The sequence below is a fragment of the Xyrauchen texanus genome, chromosome 6 (genome assembly GCF_025860055.1).
Source record: "Xyrauchen texanus isolate HMW12.3.18 chromosome 6, RBS_HiC_50CHRs, whole genome shotgun sequence".
Lineage (NCBI taxonomy): Eukaryota > Metazoa > Chordata > Actinopteri > Cypriniformes > Catostomidae > Xyrauchen > Xyrauchen texanus.
In genome coordinates this window covers 39,415,457-39,436,366 of record NC_068281.1, presented here as the reverse complement: position 1 = coordinate 39,436,366, position 20,910 = coordinate 39,415,457, and the positions used below count along the sequence as shown (strand labels likewise).

Sequence of the window (20,910 nt, the reverse complement as noted above, 5' to 3'; positions counted from 1 at the left end):
TCGGGAAAGCTATATGAAAATAATATGTATTTTTCCAGACTTGTGAGGTGGTGCTATTTGCATGGAAATTACACTCTTCTAATTTAATGAACCTAAAATTCTACTAGATTTACTAGCAGTAATAATAAGCTAAATGTACTCTTTGACTGTGGGTTAGACTACTGAAAGCTGTCACCGAAAGCAGCCAGAATTGTGGCTGACAATTAATGGCCATAAAAATTATTGCAACAAATGATTTAATAGTCTGTTTTGATACAGTAAACGCTTAAACAAGCTTATAAGCATATAAGCAAGTTCACAATAATCACGGTAACCTCAAAATCATGATTTGATCAAAAAATCGCAATGGGCCTCGTTAGACCTGAAGACTGGTGTAACGTAACCATAAGCAAAAATAAATAAATCTGTACTTGGCAGGATGGTGAAGTAATTTATTTTAGCGCATGGTCTGCGATGATACTCCCAAATGATACCCCCCTCACAAAAACCACCTCACAGCATATTTCCATCCCTTGGAGGTTCTGTATGGACCTTACAATCTTGCCATTTATCCTTGGAAATGGTTCACAAGATTCCTTCACAGTGAGAAGGTGATAATCCTCATAAAAATCCCGCTCTATAATTGTTTGTGTTTCCAAGCACTGTTTTGTTTCAGCGGAGAGTTCTGTCCAAATGTTTTAGCATTCTTCGACCTTTTTTGGTGGTCTACATGAAGCACTTGGTTAAGCCCAAGGTCAGCGGTACTTCTGGCTCAGGAGAGATGGGGTGAGGGGTGGGGAGTGAAAGCTTATGTGGGCGGGCTGGCTGGCCAAAGTCACGGTGACCAAGACCCAGAGTAGGACTCAACATTTTAGCTGAGAGAGAGAGATAGAGAAGGTCTTTGGCTTTAGATTCTAGCCTGATCTCTGAAAAAATGCTGTCACTGCCAATAGTACAAATAAATCTGGGTCAAAGCAGGGACACCTTTAGACTCCCACTCTTGCTGGAAAAGAAGGATTTCCCTTAAATATCATTGTGGCTGTCAAAGCAGAGTGGCTATTTTTGGCCAAATTACATGAAAACTGTTGAAAGCCGACCTTTGTTTTATATACTGTATACTAGACTTAAATAAATAATTATTAGTTATTTTATTATTTAATTAGGTTTTGGCACTTAAATACAAAGTGGTGCTCCCTAAGGCATTAAACTTTGTCACGTAATTCATTGTGCATCGGTTGTGATACGGTCATGAATGATACTTCAAAACTGACGCATGTCGTGTCCCATGTACCGACGGACTTACATTTGGGATCCCTTTAGTCCAAATAGTCTTCGCTATAGTTACAAGTTTTAAATTGACATCTCTGTTTCGTGCATTTTCTGACATGAGTCACCAGTAAGAATAGCTCACTGCGCAAAACGCCTCGCATGTCTACTGCTCTCTGTCTGCCAAGGAAATAATGTGCGATCTGACTATTTGAAAAGCGCATAATGAAAAGGTCTTGTAGATATCCATGGATGTGTTTTTTTACAAATTGTCTGATCGCATTTACTTTTTAAAGCCGCACGTAACAGCAAAGTTAACGTTTTTATTTTAACGCATTGTTTAATTGACAGGTAGAACCACTCAGAAAATATATATTTTTGTCTATTTTTAAGATTCATGCATTTCAATTCCATAAGAAAATTCATCAAATTAGTAATATTTACCTAAATGTATATTAATACAACTTGAATAAACTTTTATATATCATTTAGTTAAAAATTGCTTAATCCATTTTGATGAGTTTTGTTTTGTTTTTTGTTTTTGTTTGTTTTTTGTTTTGATTTGTTTTTAGTGTAGAACGCGTGCTTGGGGAGTAAAAAAAAATTATCCACTTGAACTCATTTATATGCCATTATATTGGATGTGACACCCATGAATGCAGCCCTAGTATTTGTGAAATTCAAATAATGACGGATGAATATAGACCATGATGGAAGTTTTACAGCTCTAGCTGTAAGAGTGACAGATAAAGATTTTTTTCTAGCGCAACCTCTGCATGTGTGGTCAATTATTTTTAGTTACATAGCCAAAGTTAAATTAATAGCATGCATGTTGCAAAAATTTATTTTATTCTGTATACAATTGTTTATTCTAGCCAACTAGTATTGTCATAGTTATCTGATCACCTTATTTGGAAAGTGCAGAGCTGGATTGGAGAGTCCAATGGTGGTCCAAAAGAGAGAAAAGTCGGCACCTTTACCCAATTCCTATTCTGTCAATAAACATTTAAAAATAAGTCACGAATTCAGTTATTTGTCACCGCATAACGATCTGAGACAACTTTCCCATTTAACAACATTGTTATTCTCACGGCTTCTTCACACTCAGGCACTCACACACAAACACAAAAACAAGGCGAGCTCAATTTAGTTCACAGTTATGGTAACATGTTTGTTAAAATTTTGTGTCCACTTAAATCCATGTTCATGATGCCTAAACATTAATTTAGCATACACGTTTCATTTTAAGCATATGCTTCTATCCAAAGAATTGGACCTCTTTTTATAAATGTATCATTGGGACATAGATACACAGGTTCAACAAATTGATATACAGTAATGTTATTAGATACAAAAATAATAAACCAATTCCCAGTCAGAATAGACTTGTGATGTGACCTGCGATCTTTCATGTGTCATCCATTAAAGGTACACTAATTATGTGCCCAGCAACATTTCATTTTAAAAATTTGAGAGAATTTTCTAATTACAAAATTAGACAAATTTGCAGAGAGGCCCGACTCTCAACTCTAATTGTGGCTGGTAGGATCAGTGTTGCCAACTGTTTCTCATGGGAAGTCACCAAAGGCTCGCTGAAATGTCACAAAGTAGATTCCATGATGATGTCATTTATTACGTAAGACGTCAAATTTACATATGAAAATGAATTGGCATAAAGAGCTTTGGTAATTATTTAAAGGTGTAAAACCAGATATGTGTATGTTTTTTTAATTGAACTAATGATTTAACAAATAGTATTTAACTACTAATCATTTAGCTATCACTAATTGAACTTGTCAAACATTCAGACAGTGGGGGATTTCTATTTATTTATTTAATTTGTATTTTTTTTGTTTTGTAATTAAACGGCATTATTGAACAATGACAAAGTCCAATATTATCCTAGCAATAGCATCCAGGCGTAGGCAGCGGTGTAGTGTTGAGAATGTTTTTTATTATTTATTTTTAAACATGGATCAATATGCCTGTTAATCCCTCACATGGAGCTGTTTTGGAGATAATATGTAATATATATATATTTTTGACAGTGACACTTTTTGACAGTGACACCTCATCTGTTCATATCACTTTTCTCCATACTTTATTATAGATCAGGGGTTCATTTCCATTCCATTCACTCTCTATTTCTCTCTCTTGCCCTGCTAGATAATTTTTCAATGATCTTCTGTCACTGTTGGCTGACTTTTCTTTTCTAAACAGATGCATGCATGTGAATTGAGATACAACAAATACCAACAACACATAAGCTTGTCAGACATTCAATTTATGGAACATCAGTATGCGCATAAATTTAGACTCCTGATGACATCCAGATCAGTCATATTACTTGAAACAGGGGGGGGGGAGTGGGGGGTGTAGAATACAGAGAACAATATGACATCATTCAGCTGATGTTTTTTGTGTCGCCAGATGTGGAAGAATGTCGCTAAAGCAGACTTTTGTAGCCAGTCGCTAGATGGCTATTTTACTCGCTAAGGGGGTCAAAAAGTCGCTAAGTTGGCAAAACTGATTTAAAGCCGAAACATATTTAACGCAAGTGCGCGAGTGCATGGCCTATGCATGGTCCCCTTGTACATTACGTGCGCTCTTGCATTGCTCTGGCGGTTACAAACCTCACACCACAAGGGGGCGATAGAGTTGTTTTTTAGGTGCCATGGAACCAAATCACATAAATTTGACTCTGTGGTCCGGTGTTTTATGAAGTCAATGAGCCATCCCAGCAAGTCAAAAATTACTGGATATCATAGCTAGTTGCAGAATCTCTATTGTGGACACCTTTCCATTTCTTCTGGCTCTGTTGTTTCCATTTTCTCTTTAAAGTGTCGTTATCAGAATTTAAGGAAGCTGCGATTTCTTGCCAAGCAATTTCCACCGCTGTTTTATTTGATTGGAGATGGGATGAGGGGTCATAAATATGTTTGTATAATCTAACTTTTTCAGCCAGGCTCTCCCCTTTTTCTCCCATTTTTCTCCCAATTTGGAATGTCCAATTTGGAAAGTCCTCGTTTAGGCATAGTGGCTCGCCTCAATCAGGGTGGCAGAGAATGAATCTCAGCTGCCTCCATGTCTGAGACTATCAACTCAGGGCATCCATCGTGGCAATCTATCCACAACTCACCACACGCCACACCGAGTGCGAACCACGTTATAGTGATCACGAGGAGGTTACCTCATGTGACTCTAACCTCCGGGCAAATTTGGTTGCTTAGGAGACCTGGCTGACTCACTCAGCACGCCCTGGGATTCGAACTCACGAACTCCAAGGGTGGTAGCCAGCATCTATATTTTCTTTAGATTTTTATTTATATTGTTATTGCTTTTATATTTAATTAAAAAAAAAATGTATTATTGCTGGTAATTGCAAGGTATTTTCATGAGTGTCTCTTTCTTTTATAAAGATATCTTGCTCTTTTGCAGTTCTTTTCATTTTATCCTGGAGCATAGACATGTTAGGGTTCTTCTCGCATTCTATCCCCATCTTTTTAATGTGAAGACTGGCTAAATTCATCCTCTGCTGTGTTCACCTGTGAATTGCAAAACAAAGTAATACTGGTTGGACCAAATCATCACAATTTTAATCACAGTTGATGGCCAGTTTATGAATTATGGTTTAAACACAACTGTTACATTGTTTCCCCAGTCCAATATGTCTTAGTAAATGGGCAAGACCCAATATGTGCTTGCAGCACAGTAGGCAATTATGACAATGACTTTCTTTCTTCAGCTGAAAACAAACAAAGGTTTTTAAAAGAATATTTCAGCTCTGTAGGTCCAAACAATGCAAGTGAATGGGTGCCAAACTTTTGTAGCTCCAAAAACCACACAAGTTCGATTTTAAGTTATCCAGAAGACTTCAGTGGTTAAATCCATGTCTTCAGAATTGGTATGATAGGTGTGGATGAGAGACACATCAATATTTAAGTCCTTTTTTATTATAAATTCTACTCCCTGCTCAGTCAGTCTCCACTTCAAATTTGACTATGTTTAATGGACACCAGAAAGTGGCTTATTGGGAGAAAGAGGTTATTGTGAGAATGCTGGAGAAGGGTCTGGCTGCAGACCTTCACTCTCAGACTGCTGTCCTCCACGCTCAGGCACACCTGCGCTCTCAGCTTTCTGTGACATAATGGCAAACACGCAAAAGAAATTTGACCTCCATTTGCAATTGCAAGCATGCCTGTAAGTATGATTTTGTCGATATTCAGTTGTACAAGGTCTATAATTTTAATCAGTGATACACTAGGATATAAAAGATTATTTTATGGTCTATTAGTTTTTGAATGTTTGCTCATTCTTTGTATTTCTTGTAGAGCATCAAGTAATGTAGGTATGGCATTATATTGCTTTGTTGCTAACTGGCTAGCTGGACCACATAAAACTAAATTGTTAAACTATGTGTGAAATGTACTGTCTTATTTTTATTATATTGTAAATACGGTGAAACCATTCAGTAGTGAAGGTTGTATCTCGAACTGTGTGTTTTCACTGCAAGCTTGTTGAATTATCAATTTACTTATATTATAATGAAATCAATGTCATGCTGCTTGCTTAAAGTTTCAACATGATATCATTGACATTAAAGTACCTTCTGTCATTTTTGGACTAAAGCATTTAAAAAAACTCTTAAACATTTGATTGTACTTGTAAGTGAATTGTAATGACACTTAATGTATGCAACTCTGAGAACGAGACTTAACCACCACACATGAAAAGTCATAAGATGCTATTCATATATTAGTCCAGACAATGGAGAGATTTTGTACATTTTACAGTTTTCACTGGTCTCTTCTATCCATTTTCTACCACAGTGCACATCGTGTTGCGGGCTTTTCCATTGTCCTTTATGCCCTGCCCTAAAGCCAATCTTACAGGGAAAAATACAGCAACATTGGGAAGTCATTTTTAAAGATAGGTTCATTAACCTATCCCAGTGGTTCTCAGCACACTTCCAAGGGGGCCTCAAGATGACTTAAAATTAATTTAAAATAAGAAATGTTAAAAAGAATCCAACTGAATTCAAATGCTAACAATAATTTAAGATGTATGCCCGCAAATTATAAACAGATTATTTCTGAAACTTTTAGAATTAAAAATTATCCATGATTAATTATTTTAATCAGACACGTCTAGTTTCGGCAAGGGGGCCGTCAATTATTGTCATGGACAGTGGGGGGCATTGGAGTCAAAAAGGTTGAGAACCACTGCATCATGGGGTGGTTTATTGTCCTTTTAAGGAGCATTAAAACGTTCTAAGAATTCAATAGCTTGAGAATTAGGCTGTTCAGACCTAATGTCATAATCTGGCTTTTGTATAACTAAAATGTCAAAATGGACTTTAAGTCAGTGGTGTATAGAAAACTCAAATGTTCTTCTTGGATCAGTTCAGCTGCCATGCATACTCCGCATGGAGGGCGAAGATATTGCTGATGTTGTGGACAATTTATTCAGTACAGAGTTCCCAGAAGTGAGGCATGTTGCTGTGGAGCCTTTCTGCTTTATTTTTACAGGAATGCATAACGTGCACCGTTTTCTCGCACAAATTGTCGACAAAATGAAACTCAAACAGATCTTCAAAGCCCATAACTTATTATTAATTGTATAGTTTTCTCTATGAATTATTGTTCAACACTATCTGTTTTTTTTATCATTTGTGTTTAAAATAATAATAGAAATATTAATAAAATAATGTGTAATTTCTTAGGAAAGAGCGGCTAGTTTGAAAGGGCTGATTGAAAAGTAATTTTGTGTTGGTATTATTGCGATTGGCTTCTTTGCTATAATTAATGAAGAGTGGTTGCCAACATGAATATAACAAGATAAACATAACACGGTTCCTATGCACACTTGCTATAGATGTCACAGAAAGCTGAGAGTGCAGGTGAGCCTGAGAGTGGAGGTCTGCAGCCAGACCCCATTGGAATGCTGCGATCCTGTTTAAATTTATTTAAATCCACCTTTTTCCTATGTCCCGTGATGCTTAGTGCCATATGTGGGTGTTACTTACATTGTCAAGTAGTCACAGCTGTTATTGCAGCGTTCGTCCATTCATTCTTTCATTGCGGTGTTGGATTTTGAGGAGAGTGTTTATGATTTCAGGAGGACAAACATCAATCACTATATCAGTGTGTTACTGAATGATATGCAGGTTTAATTTACATTTTGAGCAAAATTAGCGGTTGTTTTAGTGTACCTGTGTTATTTCAGCTTCAGATGGGTGTCCTTGTCATCTTGTCACCCTGGATGTTCAAATCAGACAGACATACTAAGAAAGAGCTGTAAAGTTCTCGTCTTGGGTATGTAATCGCTTTTTCAAATGGGTGGTTATTTCCTTTTATATCCGCATGTAATTTAAACTTTTGTTCTGCGGATGATTGACTGGTGAAAGATGATGGAGCTTCGCTGCCATCCTGGATGCATCAGGATGGCGTTTTAAACCTCAAATGTGATGTGGTTTTTGACTACCTCTGTATGTGTTTTTGTGATCCAATCATCTTGGTTACTCCTCCAGGCATATGGGTAAAAAAGGAGCTGGCCCACAACCACTCATTCAGGTTTTGTGCTGAGGAGCCGAGACAGGGACATTTGGACATTTCAGCTGGTAGTACAGCATTTTGGCAAGAGGGACACAATGTCTCGTTCCCTCCGTCAGGAAACGGAGGTTATGACAGTAACCAAGATGTCCCCTATCTCTCACTTACTCGACGTTGTGCCTACGTTGTGCCTGATGCCTTGCTTCATTCCATGCTCGTGGCTGTGCTGAGGGGAACCTCGAAGCGCTTACCTTGCTTCATGTACCTGGCATAGGGTGGGTCAGCGACTGGGGAGGAGGGGCCCTCTGACCATCCTCGTCGTTCGTCACAACCACTGGCCGTGGGTGTGAGTGTGGGGCGGCCGGGCCCGCATTTGCAGCGCCCTGGCCGTGAGTGCTCGGTGTCAGGTTGCCATGATAATGGCAGCCGTATGCACCGGCTGTGTGACCCAAGGAGTGAGGAAACAGCTCTTTCTTTTGAAAATGTGGGTACTGCAGCCCGTCCGGGGTGCGGTGAACACAAAACAAAAGGTAGCAAAAGATTCTCCTCCTGGCCCTCCACCGGGGGACGGAGTGGTCTGGACACCAGCTCCAGGGTTCCGGCGGAGATCTTCCTCCCTGGGTCATCCATCTCAGGGGCGCTGAGATCTTGAGCCACGCCAGGGCAAGATGTGCTGTATCGCCTCTGTCTGCTTCTTCACTCCCGAGAACTGCTGGGCAAAGTACTCGACGGTGTCAACGAATAGACCGTTCTGGGAAATGGCCGCGTTCAGGAACACACCTTGTCGGCGTCCCTCATCTCAACCAGATTCAGCCATAGGTGGCGCTCCTGGACCACCAAGGTGGACATCGCCTGCACGAGGGCCATGGCATGAAGGGCGGAGGTAGCCTGTCCAGCAGCACTGTAGGATTTGGTCGCCAGAGACAACGTAGTCCTACAGGCCCCAGAGGGGAATGCCGGGCGATTCCGAAGAAGTAAAGCCACGACCGCAACATTGCCATGGTCATATTCTCGCAATGAGAACATGAACCATCCATGAATGCTGCCTCAACGTGATTACGGCCCAGGCATGTGAGGCAGCAATCGTGGCAGTCAGAAGTGGAGAGATAGCGACTGCAACTAGACATTACACACAGAAGGAAAGCTGTCTTTAAAAATATGCTATCCATCAGTGCGCGCTCTTTTAGAGGAAGAATATATGCTCTTTTAGCTGTTGCAGCGCCCAGGGGCATACTCTGCATCAATCACGCAGAGGGAGAGAAAGCCGCTGAAATACACCATATATCCAACAGCATACACTTCATAGTGAGATGAATGGACTGGCAATGGAATTGTTTTCTTTTGTGTGTGAGATGTTCCCTTGCGCGGGAGAATGGCAGCTGTGTCAAAATCCTGGGGAAATTCACTTCTAGCACCCGTACGATCAGCACTGGTGCACCCCAGGGATGTGTGCTCTCCCCACTACTCTTCTCCCTGTACACAAATGACTGCACTGCCAAGCAGTGATGTGCACAGACCTGTGCTGGCTCACTGGTAGAGTCAAAACAACCTTGAGCTGAACACACTCAAAACGGTGGATGATTGTGGACTTTAGGAGGATCACCCCAACATTGACCCCTCTCACAATTCTAAACAGCACTGTGGCAGCAGTGGAGTAATTCAGGTTCCTGGGAACTACCATCTCGTTGGTGACACACATTGCCGAGCAGAGGTTGCACTTTCTTCGACAGCTGAGGAAGTTCAACCTGCCACAGGCGCTGCTGATACATTACTACTCAGCAGTCATTGAATCTGTCCTCTGCACTTCAATAACCGTCTGGTTTGGTACAGCTACGAAATCAGAGATCAGAAGACTACAAAAGACAGTTCGGATGGCTAAGCGGATTATTTGTTACCCCCTGTGCTCCCTTCAAGAACTGTAAAATTCTAGAGTGAGAAAAGGGGCTGGAAAAAATCACTTTGGACCCCACTCACCCAGCCCATTACCTTTTTGAAATGCTGCCTTCTGGACGGCGCTACATAGCACTGAGTACCAAAACAGTCAGGCACAGGTTCCATCCATCTCATGAACAGCTAAAACTGCCCCGTTGAGCAATAACTATGTGCAATACACAGTACAGTCTTTTTTATATTTATCCAACATATCCTATCTCTTCTGCCATACATTCCCTTGCACTATCTGTATATAGATTTGTATTTGTATATACGTATATATATATATATATATATATATATATATATATATATATATATATATATATATATTTACTGTTGTAACAAACTTCACGCAGGGAGGGGAAGGAGGACACAGGGAACTGGTTTCTTCCACTAAGGCTTTTAATTAACAAACTCAAGCGTTTTACAGCTTCACACACACATTAGCACAATACAGTCTTTTCAGACATGTAGCTCTTCTCTCTACTTGCTACTGGCATGGTTCCTTTTGCAATTGGAAACAGGAGTTAGTCATTATCTGGCTCAGGTGTATGCACACTTACCGATTTCTCTCTCTCTCTCTCTCCGGACGAATGCTCGACCATGCCCCCGCCGCCACAACTGTATATATACTGTATGTGTATAACTGTATCAATACTCAGCTCTTATTTCAAGTAAATTTTGGACCCTGTGTAAATATCAATTAGCAAGTAAAGACTTTTTAAAAGTGTAGGAATGCCTCAGGATAGACTGAAAAACATGGCACTCTTCATGGTGACTTTTCCAAAAAGAAAACTTGTAAATGTATACATGTATAATTAATTAAAGGTGTATGCTTTGTTTGTAATAATCTATTGCTTGATTCAAATAATATTTGTGTTTGAAAATAAAAAGTTGTGAATTATTTATGAATAATATAGCACTGTTAAATATCCATCTAAAATGTTTATACTGGATTATACATGGACCCCCACTACAAACCCCAATTGTTCATGGGGCCATTAAATAGTTCTGTGCCAGGGGCCCAAATTTGGTTCCATGCCCCTGATGTCCAATAGCCCGAGATTTACTTCCAGTTTCTGTCACCTAAATACAAAGTGCTTGAGATTTGTTGTATCTACAGGTTTTTGAGTTAAATACAGGTAATGCTATGCAACTGGACTCTTAGAACTGCTGTGTTTTGGCTAGAGCTCATCAGTCTCATTATGCTCATGGGCCTGCTTGTGATAAGACTGAGGGCAAATATTTACCTATGAGGAACATTTGCTACGGTCTTGGTGGCCACCCCTACACAGATAAGTTCTCTGTGAACCAACCAAATTTAATTAGACATGCTGCTGTCAGATTTGTGCTCACACCATACCAGTTGATTGTGAATTAATATTTGAGAAGGAATGGTGTGCAACACAAGCAGTCAGTTGATGTCAGTAAAGATTGGTTAGATTTTATGAGGACATGGTTGCTTAGAAACTTAACATAGAGTATCTGAATTCTGTGGTTTTGGTTTTAATTAATATAGCAATGGTCATTATTAGTCATGTTTAAGTGATCAAATATTTTAATTTGCTAGTCAACATATCTAATTGTAATTAATTAAACTTATAGTCTACCCAAAAAAATTTTACATAACAAAAAGGAAAGACTTTCTTTCTTCCGTGGAACACTAAAGAGGGTGTTAGGCAGAATATCAGCCATAGTCATCATTAACTATTACATTAAATTAAATATTTTTTCTGTGCATTGAAAATGAATGGTGACTGAGACTAACATTATACCTAATATCTTCTTTTGTGTCCCATGGAATAAAGTCTTAGGCGATGGCTGGACAATCCCTTTGATATGTATTTCAGGTATTACACAGAGCTTATCCAAGAGCAGGCTGACTGTGCCCAGCACAGCTTGGCTTGTTGATTAATAAGGGAAAGGGTTTGTGTCTGTGTCAGCACTAGACAATAGATTGAACCTGTCTTTGTTACATCACATCAACAAAAAAGGAGCAAGAGGATTTTGATTGTCGACCCTATCACCATGGGCAACTCACCCGGCTTTATCAGCATTACACTACCACACACACTTGCACTCACACACACCGGGCCCGACTCGGCAGAGGCTGCCTGGGGTCAGGAAGAGGAGCATGATGGATACAGTTGGGCGCACAGTGAGGAAGTTGGGAGGGGGCAAGGATAGGGGTCTTTCCTAAGAGCATTAAAGACCCTCATTGTTCATATGTCACTCACTTATTCAAGGTGGCTTTGTGACTCTGATGAGGGAAAAGTGCTTTTTCTTTGCCTCTGAGTTGACAAACAGTTTTACTGAAATTGGTGACAGGATTGATTTGTTTTTGCAGTGTAGTCCCCAAATCTGTCTGTCTGAGCACAGATTATAGTCTAAGAGACTCGATTTTGACATAATGTGTATTTACTGCATTTTGCCTTTGTTGGGCAGCATGTGTATTGACATTTTTGAAAATTCAACCAAAAACAAATTAAATAGCATTATATCATCGTTTTTGTCTTAGCTTGCAATGGTTTCCCAGACTCAGTGTATTTTAGTTGCATCTGGTTGAACGACATGGTGAACTGTGGTGCCCTGACAACACACTCATTCCTCGCCTGAATAATGATGGATGAAGTGTCAAAGCAGAAGGAATTGTGTCAGGAAGAACATCTGACCTCTCTTTGCCCCTTGTCACCTGATAAGGCTTGTCTGTTTTGATAGTATGTGCTCTTTGTGGCACAGGACCATTAAAGAAGACCCCTTTTTACACTGTAACAAAAATGTCTGCCTACAAAGGCTGTTTAATCCGAGAACAAGAGTAGGACAAACTGGGAGATGAATGTGTGGGTGGTCAACACTTAAATTTGTACAAATGTCTGCTAGCCATAATAGTATAACAGCAAATGATTAAGAAATCATGAAATAAAATGCCTTCGACCTATTATTTGGACTATTATTCTCCCTAGTGAATAACAGCATTTAGCTGTGGTCTGCATTGTAAAATGCAGGGTTGGGTTCATCGGCAGGTCTCGGGTTTATTGGCTAGAGCAGCTTTGCTGTTCTTTGCCCAAAGAGGCCTTTGTATGTTGTCATGGTATTAGGGCACTTGTTTGTTTGTTTTTTTTTTTACCATGGATAGCATTGATTTGTTTTTAATGAAGTATATGCATTGCTGTTTTATGCTGTTTGAGAATCCACTATCCATTTGGGAGGATTAGTTACTGTAAGTCAATGCCTATAGCTCTACTTATTGGTGTCATCATTGGTTGGTTAGAGCATGTGGCACCGACACTTTCGCTTTGAGGGAGAGGTGTAAAACTCTGGCTGACCTTTTCCATTTAAGCAGATGTGCTTAATGAATCTCAAAGATTCACACAAACAGTCCCGGAAAAGAGTTTTATGTTGAACACACATTCATTTACTGTATACTGTATACATTTTGGACCACTCTTAAATTCTAAAGCCACTTCAGATTTTTTGCCTACCATTAGTCCAATTTTCTTGAATTGGACTAATGTTCAAAGGGTCTTTGTTAATAACTGACATAAGCATTTGTATAAGTGTGGCTTTTAGTTGTAGGTCAAATTTAACCCATTCGTTTAGGCAGAGTGTTTGGCAAGGTCAATGCTCTAATCAGTGCTTTGGGCACACAAAGGCCAGTTTTTGACTTTTGACTAAAATTAGCCCAGCACTCCCACAGTCCTACACCGCCACAGCTTGCTGACTATATCTCAGAGTTGCCCTCTTGTCCTTCTCATTTTCCAGTCACTTTTATAACTGGAGAGTAAACTTCCAGTGGCTTAATGATGATGACTTCTTCATCTGCCCAAATACTCCTTTTGTTGATCCTCCCAGGCCTCCATCCCCTTAAACCCTAACTAACCTTGGCCCACCACCACCCCCGTCCACTGCTGGCCTAATCTTCTCCCTGGGCTGTCAGCTCCACCTCCTCAAGCCAATCCTTCGCTGACCAGTCAGGGTTTTCTCTCCATTGCAGCTTTGGCTTTCAGCTTGTAGTGTTGCCTCACCCCCAAGCCTCCCTCCCCCCTTTGTCCATGTGTCCAAGTGAAGGAGGTTATCTCCATCTCCTTGGCTCATACTCTGGCCTCACTGGAAGAGCCCCGATTTGCACTTCAGGACCCCAGCAGGAAGTCTGTGAGAGGGCTTTAATAGGCAAATGAGTGCAGAGCACTAGGGACAACAACCTGCCAGTGGTGTGACAAGCAGTGTGAGGCCCCACACCTCATGCACGGATTAGACCTTATGTGGTCAGGGAGGCAGAACGTTCTGCGGCAGCAATGGCTTTCACATGGCGATGGCATTGTCAGGCTGTTGTTATAGGCCTGTGTTAGGGTGGATTTGTTTTTTCTGACACTGAGTAGATAGCTCCTGAAAACCTAGGTGAGTTGTGGCAGTTGCCACCTCAGTCTCTCCCTCCCACGCACCTGATGCTCATTTATCACTGTGTTAAAATCATGTTCTGTGTTTACCTTGTGGATGTAATTCTCAGTTGTTTTTACAGCCATGCAAGGACGAGGATTCTGTCACACTTCAAAAAACTTGTATTGGATTTTTGCTAAACTTCAAGAGAATCAAGCAGTTCTCAGATAGATGCTGGGGACAAGAATCACACTTTTAAAAACTTGGATTCAGCTCAATAATTCTGCTCTGGTTTACCCCAACTTTAGTTTTTATTGGCTCAAATTTTAATTATGTTGGCCTCATAGATCAAGACATTAAGTAGCACTCAGATTAACTTTGTCCCATTGGATGGTCAGGCTGAAATGAGGCAGTTTGGCTGAACTTCAAGAGAATCCAAGAACAAGAGTCAAACTTCTAAAGACTTGGACTCAATAATTATGGTGCACCCCAAATTTTTTATCAAACAGCCCCCATTCAGATTAAGACATTTGTCTTGTTAGATCTTTGAATAAGTCAGAATTCTAAAAAACTTTAGGATTTAGGATTTAGAACTCAATATTTCATCTCTGGTTTACCCCAACCTGAGATTTTACTGGTCCAAAATTAAAATGATGTTGGCCCCTTTTAGATTAAGACGTTTGTCTTGTTGGATCTAAACAGTGATTTGGCTGGAAGTCATTGGCTCTTTTGTTGGACCTCAAGGGAAATGGAGCAGTTCTCAAAAGGCCACACTTTTAAAAACTTGTGTTCTGTTCTCAATAATTCTGGTAAATTATATGGTTTTCCCAATTCTGAGCTTTTGTTGGTCCAAATATTGGTTACGTTGCACTGATTTAGAATAAATCAGAATTAAATAAATAACTTCAAGACCTTCAAAACCAGACCAAACCTTTACTCAGACCTGAGCTTTTGTTGGTACAAAGACCAAGTTGTGTTTGTCCAATTGGATTTAAACAATGATGTTGTCTCACTGGAATGAGGCAGTTTTGCTGTTTCTCAAGAGAATAGAGCTGCTCTCAAAAGGAAGCCAAGAACAAGACAAAGCCAAACTCCAGAAGATGTTGAAAGAGCTGCCAGAACATGACTCATCTATTCTCAGGTGGCAGTGTAAAATATATTTCCCTTTGTCAGTGCCTAGGGCCAGAGACTCAAAGCAGTGCTGAAGGATGGTCGAGAGGAGGGCCAGTTCCCTCACTGCCTCTTTTGTTTTACCCACAAGCTCAATTGAGCAAAGGAAACCTCTGCTTTGCTATCTTTCTCCTTTTCCAATCACCCATTAAGGTCTGATAATGTTCAAGTAAGAGCCTTGAAATGACACTTCAGCTACACAAACAGTTTAACTCGTTCTGCATACGTCTTTAATATTTCATTAAAGATTTTTTAACAAACTCAGCAAAGATAAGAGTCTGTCACATGTTAAGAAGTTGGTAACATGTCCTCACAAATGTTTCTGGCATAATATTAAGCATTTGTCAATCAAAAGTCCTAGCATAAGTGTGGTCCAAATGGTATCTTAAGAAGAAACCTTGCAATTAAAATTAACAACGTTTAGACAAAGCCTCCAGATTAGCTGGAATGATAGCATTAATGACACAGGGAGGCTAATAAAGCCCTCTGAGGGTGGGAGGTTGTTGTTTAAAGCTGACTGCCATACTGCTTTAGCCCCTATCTACTAATTCTTATTAGGGTGAGAAGAGCTACAGTATATTGCTTGGTTTAGACCAACTGTTGTGTATTTGGTGCACTAACAGTTGAGCGCAGAAGGAATGATTTACTTTACAGCTTGAGTAAAATGGCCCCTTTACCCTTCAATCTAACTGAAATAATACAGTTCTTCTACCAATTTGTTTATTTTCCCTTAGGAAAATAAATTTTTCCTACAAAATATGTGATTTAGAGATCATTGTAGCATTCTTTTTTTGTTTCTTGCACCAAGAGCATGGCTCTAATGCATCTAATGATTTGGTTTGTTGACATGGCAGTTTTGTTGTTTGCTCAACACATTCTTTGTGTCTTTAACTTTGACAAATGTGATTAAGTGTTGAAGTGCCACTGGCTGTAAGACAGCACCCTCTTTGAACCTTAGCGTCAATCAACTTTTTATTTCATGCTCAAGGCTTTTATCAATTATTAACAAATCCTACTACTTGGCTACAGAAAAAAAACAGGATCTTGGGTGTGTTGATTGAATCTAATGTGTATATTTACCCTCCAAAGTCATATGATTTGGTCAGGTTGATGAAACCTTTGGTCACACTATTTGACTTATTTGGTTGACACTGTTATCAAGTTAAAATGTGAGAAATAGCATATTGGAACATTAATGGACCCCAAATGGAGCAGCACTGGTTTTTAACCAGTTTTTAACCACTCGTTACAATGCTGTCGATTGCTATTTATGTTTTCAGAAGCCCACTGAGGATTGGGTCAACCGATGACAATATTTTGTCATTAACACACAAGATAAGGAGAGAGCCTGAGGCACTGGGGGAACACTATCCTCCTGTTTTTGCGTTCAAAACCTCTCTATCTTTTCCACTTCCTCTGTGCCTCTATTCTGGGCCATGCATAGGAAATAATCAACTCTGAATTTGTACTATCATGTGCCTTGACATACTCCACTTATTTTGATGAAATTAGTACCCACTTTGTCTTTTTACAGCGGGGGTACATTTTCAGTTAATTGTCTATCTCAGGCAAGGGGAGGGCCATGTGTGTTCAAGACAAGGCCAACAGAAAAAATGTGGTCTGACCCCACATTCTTTAGCAAGTGTCCCAAGTTTGCCATTGGTGTTTCCTATCAGTAAAATGGCCCCAATAAAACAGGGAGTGGCAGAAGGGGAGGCCAGAGCCCCGGAAAACGATCCCTCGCATAATGATTTACCCCCATCTGCAAGTGTGGCCCTTAGTGGTCACGAGAAGTCTCCGGTGTCACAATGAGCTAGGGGCATCTGTGCGTCACGCGTGGCGAGCGCAACAAGCATGTGCCGCACAGAGGTGCCTCGCCTGTATTGTGGAGTGCTCGACAGGATGGTCCTCTCCACAACAGCATCTGTCACCTTAGGGGGTCAGCAAGGTCCAAGATGAATGAGTCCTGAGAGAATGCCCCACTTGCCCAACAGAGCAAATGGCCAAGAAGAGGGAGGGGGAAAGTGGAATGGGGGGAGGGCCTGGTGTTTGTGTATGCGAGTGTGTGTGAGTTGGTTTATCCAGAGCCACAGAGCACAGTACAGAGAAGGTGGTTCCACTGGAGTTCATGGATTTAGGCTTTGCAGGCCAAATTCAGGACTATCATGACAAGGGAGCTGGTAGCTCGGAACAGGGAGGAGGAATACTATCAAATTCTTGTCTTGGATATCCAAAGGACATTGCATTTACTATGGAAATAGGCTCTCAGTGCTTGAGTGATCTGCTTTGAGGTCTACAGTGGGAATCGTTGAGGCACACTCCATACCCTGGCTGCTTATGAAAGGTACAGAAGCGTCATGTTAGATTATTTGATGCTCGCCGGCTCCTGCTAGCATGGTGTCAATGGCCATGGCTTTTAGCACACCATTTATTCAAAGATATTTGCATTTTTTCTTAGCTGATCTATCTCCCATCCCCCTTTTTAAAGTCTTGCTATTTAAACTATCTTTCCTTTAATGGATGTGTTGATTGTTGAGTCAAAATTAATGCTGAGAAATGTCATGCTACTCACATTTAAGTGATTATACAGACATTAATTGAACTGCAGTTGTTTTGCTTTAAGGGGTTGTTTTTGTCTTGGCATTTTAGTGTTTGTGTTTAGTATGTGATTGTTCATTCATTTGAAACAAGCCATTTATTTTGCTTTTTTGGTAAAATAAAAAGGGCAATTTGTTAATTCAATGGAAGCTCATTGAAAGCAAGTTCTCATCCCCCATTGTCAATGATTTAATGTCATTATAAAGATAAGGAAGGAAACAAAACAGGGAGTGAACTGAAAGAAAGAGAGAAAGGCCTTTAGTGTAACAGGGCAGTGTTTACATTTAATTTGAACATTATATTTGTCTTGCACCTATTTTACAAATATAAAACTTAATGCAAAGTCAGAGAGGTCACATAGCTGACACATCAATGGTCTGAAATGTCCTCCAAATGTTGCATCTGTTGGAACACATTGTTGCAAAATTGTTAATCTGAGACAAAACAAACCTTGCTGGTCATGTACGAGAAGATTGGCAGCTTTGCATAATTAATTCTACTGTTTGGTTTGGTTTGTCCACCTAAAGTGTTGTGTTTCTCTTCTTGGTTATTCTGGGATCTCATTGTTTGTTTGTTGGGCTTTTGATTTTTTTAGTTGGGTAACAGAATGGTCAACCTTTCAAAACCATCTGAGTCACTCTCAGTTTATGCTAAAGAACTTGATTGGACTCTGGGTTTGCTGAGAAAAAGCAATTTATAAATGCATTACCTATCAGTTTGAGTATGCTTGAAAAGCTTCATTGCTTGATTTTTGTTTAGCGGAATTTGTCTATAGCCTTACTAATAATTCTAAAGCAGTTCTCTTTGATTCCTTGTAAGACATAGGCTACTCAGTGGCCCTTTTAACTGATTGTATGTGCATCTGTATCTTGACAGCTTTTGGTGTATTATGAAATTTAAAAGGAAATTTGAAATTTGATGGAGTATATTGACTGGTTGTGTGTTCCAGAAACAGCTCTTGGCCTGAAGGCAGGGCTCACTGTAGGCATGTCCACATTAGCATTTAACATTACCAGTCAAACTGGACCTTGGGAACCCTGAAGGAAATATAGAACTATGCTCAAGTGCTGCTGTCTCGCTTTTACTCTGTTTATCACAATACCATGATGAAACTTGTCTAAACAGGGCTCCAGTAAGTTGATTGTAGGGCAGGGTGTTCAAGCGTATTATTTCATTGTTCAGGATTCGCAGTACAGCATCAAAGCTGAAATATTCTTGATCTAGGTTCAGATGGTATTAGTTTGTGAATCTGAATCCAGTGGATTCTCATAGAGGTGTAGGTTTTTCAGGTAGGGTGCCTGTCTAAATTAGTTCTGGTTTTATTGGTAGTCATCCTCAGAGCAATCAGAGTTCAAACAAATGTTGCATACCAATTATATATCTGCATTTCTATGAAATTAAATATAACAATCAATCTATTTGCCGTAATTATTTAAAGCAAATCATCATGTCGCCCGGTAAAAATAGATATTTTATGCTAATTTATCAACATTTCGTCGAGAAAGCAAAAATGTGTACTCACTCATGTTGTTCTAAACATGTCTTTCTTACGTGGAATGCAAAAATTTGATATAAACCAATTAGACAGAATGTTAGCTTCAGTCACCATTACTTTATTGTATCATTTGACAATATAATGAATGTGAATGGTGACTGATGCTTGCACTGTGCCTATAACATCTAATTTTGTGTTCAGTTGAAGAAAGTAGTCCATAAGTGTTTTAAACAACATGATGGTTGGTAAATGATGACAGAAGGTTCATTTTTGGGTGAACTATCCCTTTACAACCAAGAAAATCCTCCTTAAAAATGATTTATGTTCCAGTATTGGTGACACATGTTCCCATGTAATGATCAAGGTGCTCTTGACCGAAGTATTTACTGATTGATGGATGGATTTAATGCATTTCGGTCTGTTTTAACAAGTCCAAAACAACAAAACCTGTCTCATCAGTCTTTGTCTAGGGCTGCAAGTAAGAGACAGGGAGTTTCTTTTCCTGATGTATTCCACAAACATTCCCTTGAGGTCATAATTTCATATAACTCATCCCTCACTGTTATCAGTTAACAGCTACATATGTTGAGGAACACTGCAATCTGTTCTACTTTACACACAACTGTCTGATCTCAGATAACAGTGGGATTAATGCTAAGCACATAGTGTTCATTTGGATGGCAATAAATGCTCTATCCCTTGCTGTATATAAAATTATATTTATATTGGTTTTATTTGAGTCTTTCTCCCAGACTTTCTCATTCTTGCATTTTTATAAATAACTGCACACAAACCATAAATGTGTAGGCATTTAAAAAATATGACATGCTTGGACAAATTACATACCATATGTTATTTTATACTGTGAGTTTGAACTTTTTGCCTACCTATTTCTGTAGGTCCAGGGAGTATTTTGACACAATGAGGATACTGTAAATCTCTGCGGCTCAAGGTTGATGTACCATGGAGAAGTGATGATCCTGTCTTTCTACAGCTAAAGAAATCAAATCAAAGGTATAGCAGATTCTTGTATGCAGCATACATGTATGATCACAGCAGAATGAATTTCAGAATAGCAACAACTTTGACAGTGTTCATTGCTGGAGATTTTGTGCACTCAACATTTTGCCTCTAAACATACTGTAATGTCTCCTTTTTTAGATGTACATATTTGTTACATTTGGTTTCTTTGAAGGAACGTGTTCAAAGTTTAGTAGCTGCATGTTCACTTGTTTGATAATGATAGTGGATCAACCTTACTGTGTAGACCACACAAGCTCATTTTCATCATTGTGTTTTCTTGTCTTTTATTGTGCTATCCAGATCCGCTCTGTTTTATCAAGCAGAAACCAAATGTGCTTTTATTGTTTTAATAATGTACTCTTTAAAAAGTAAAAAAGGGAGGAATAAGAAGTGCAAACTACAACATCAGAACAGATGGCCTAACGGATGAGATGGTTATTATGTCTAAAGCTGGGCTGCTTTTTCTTTTTCTACTGAAGCTAAAGCTTACAGTTGGTCGCTTTCACTGGAAACCCA

General features: G+C 39.6%; 1 protein-coding gene across 1 annotated transcript in view; it reads left to right on the top strand.

Annotated features, from left to right (window-relative positions):
• The window catches only part of LOC127645227 (GREB1-like protein), a 72,610-nt gene that overhangs the window by 12,176 nt on the left and 39,524 nt on the right, over positions 1-20,910 (top strand). Inside the window, 1 exon segment of the mRNA XM_052128774.1 lies at positions 20,271-20,385. The gene's annotated coding sequence lies outside the window, so the exon portion shown is untranslated.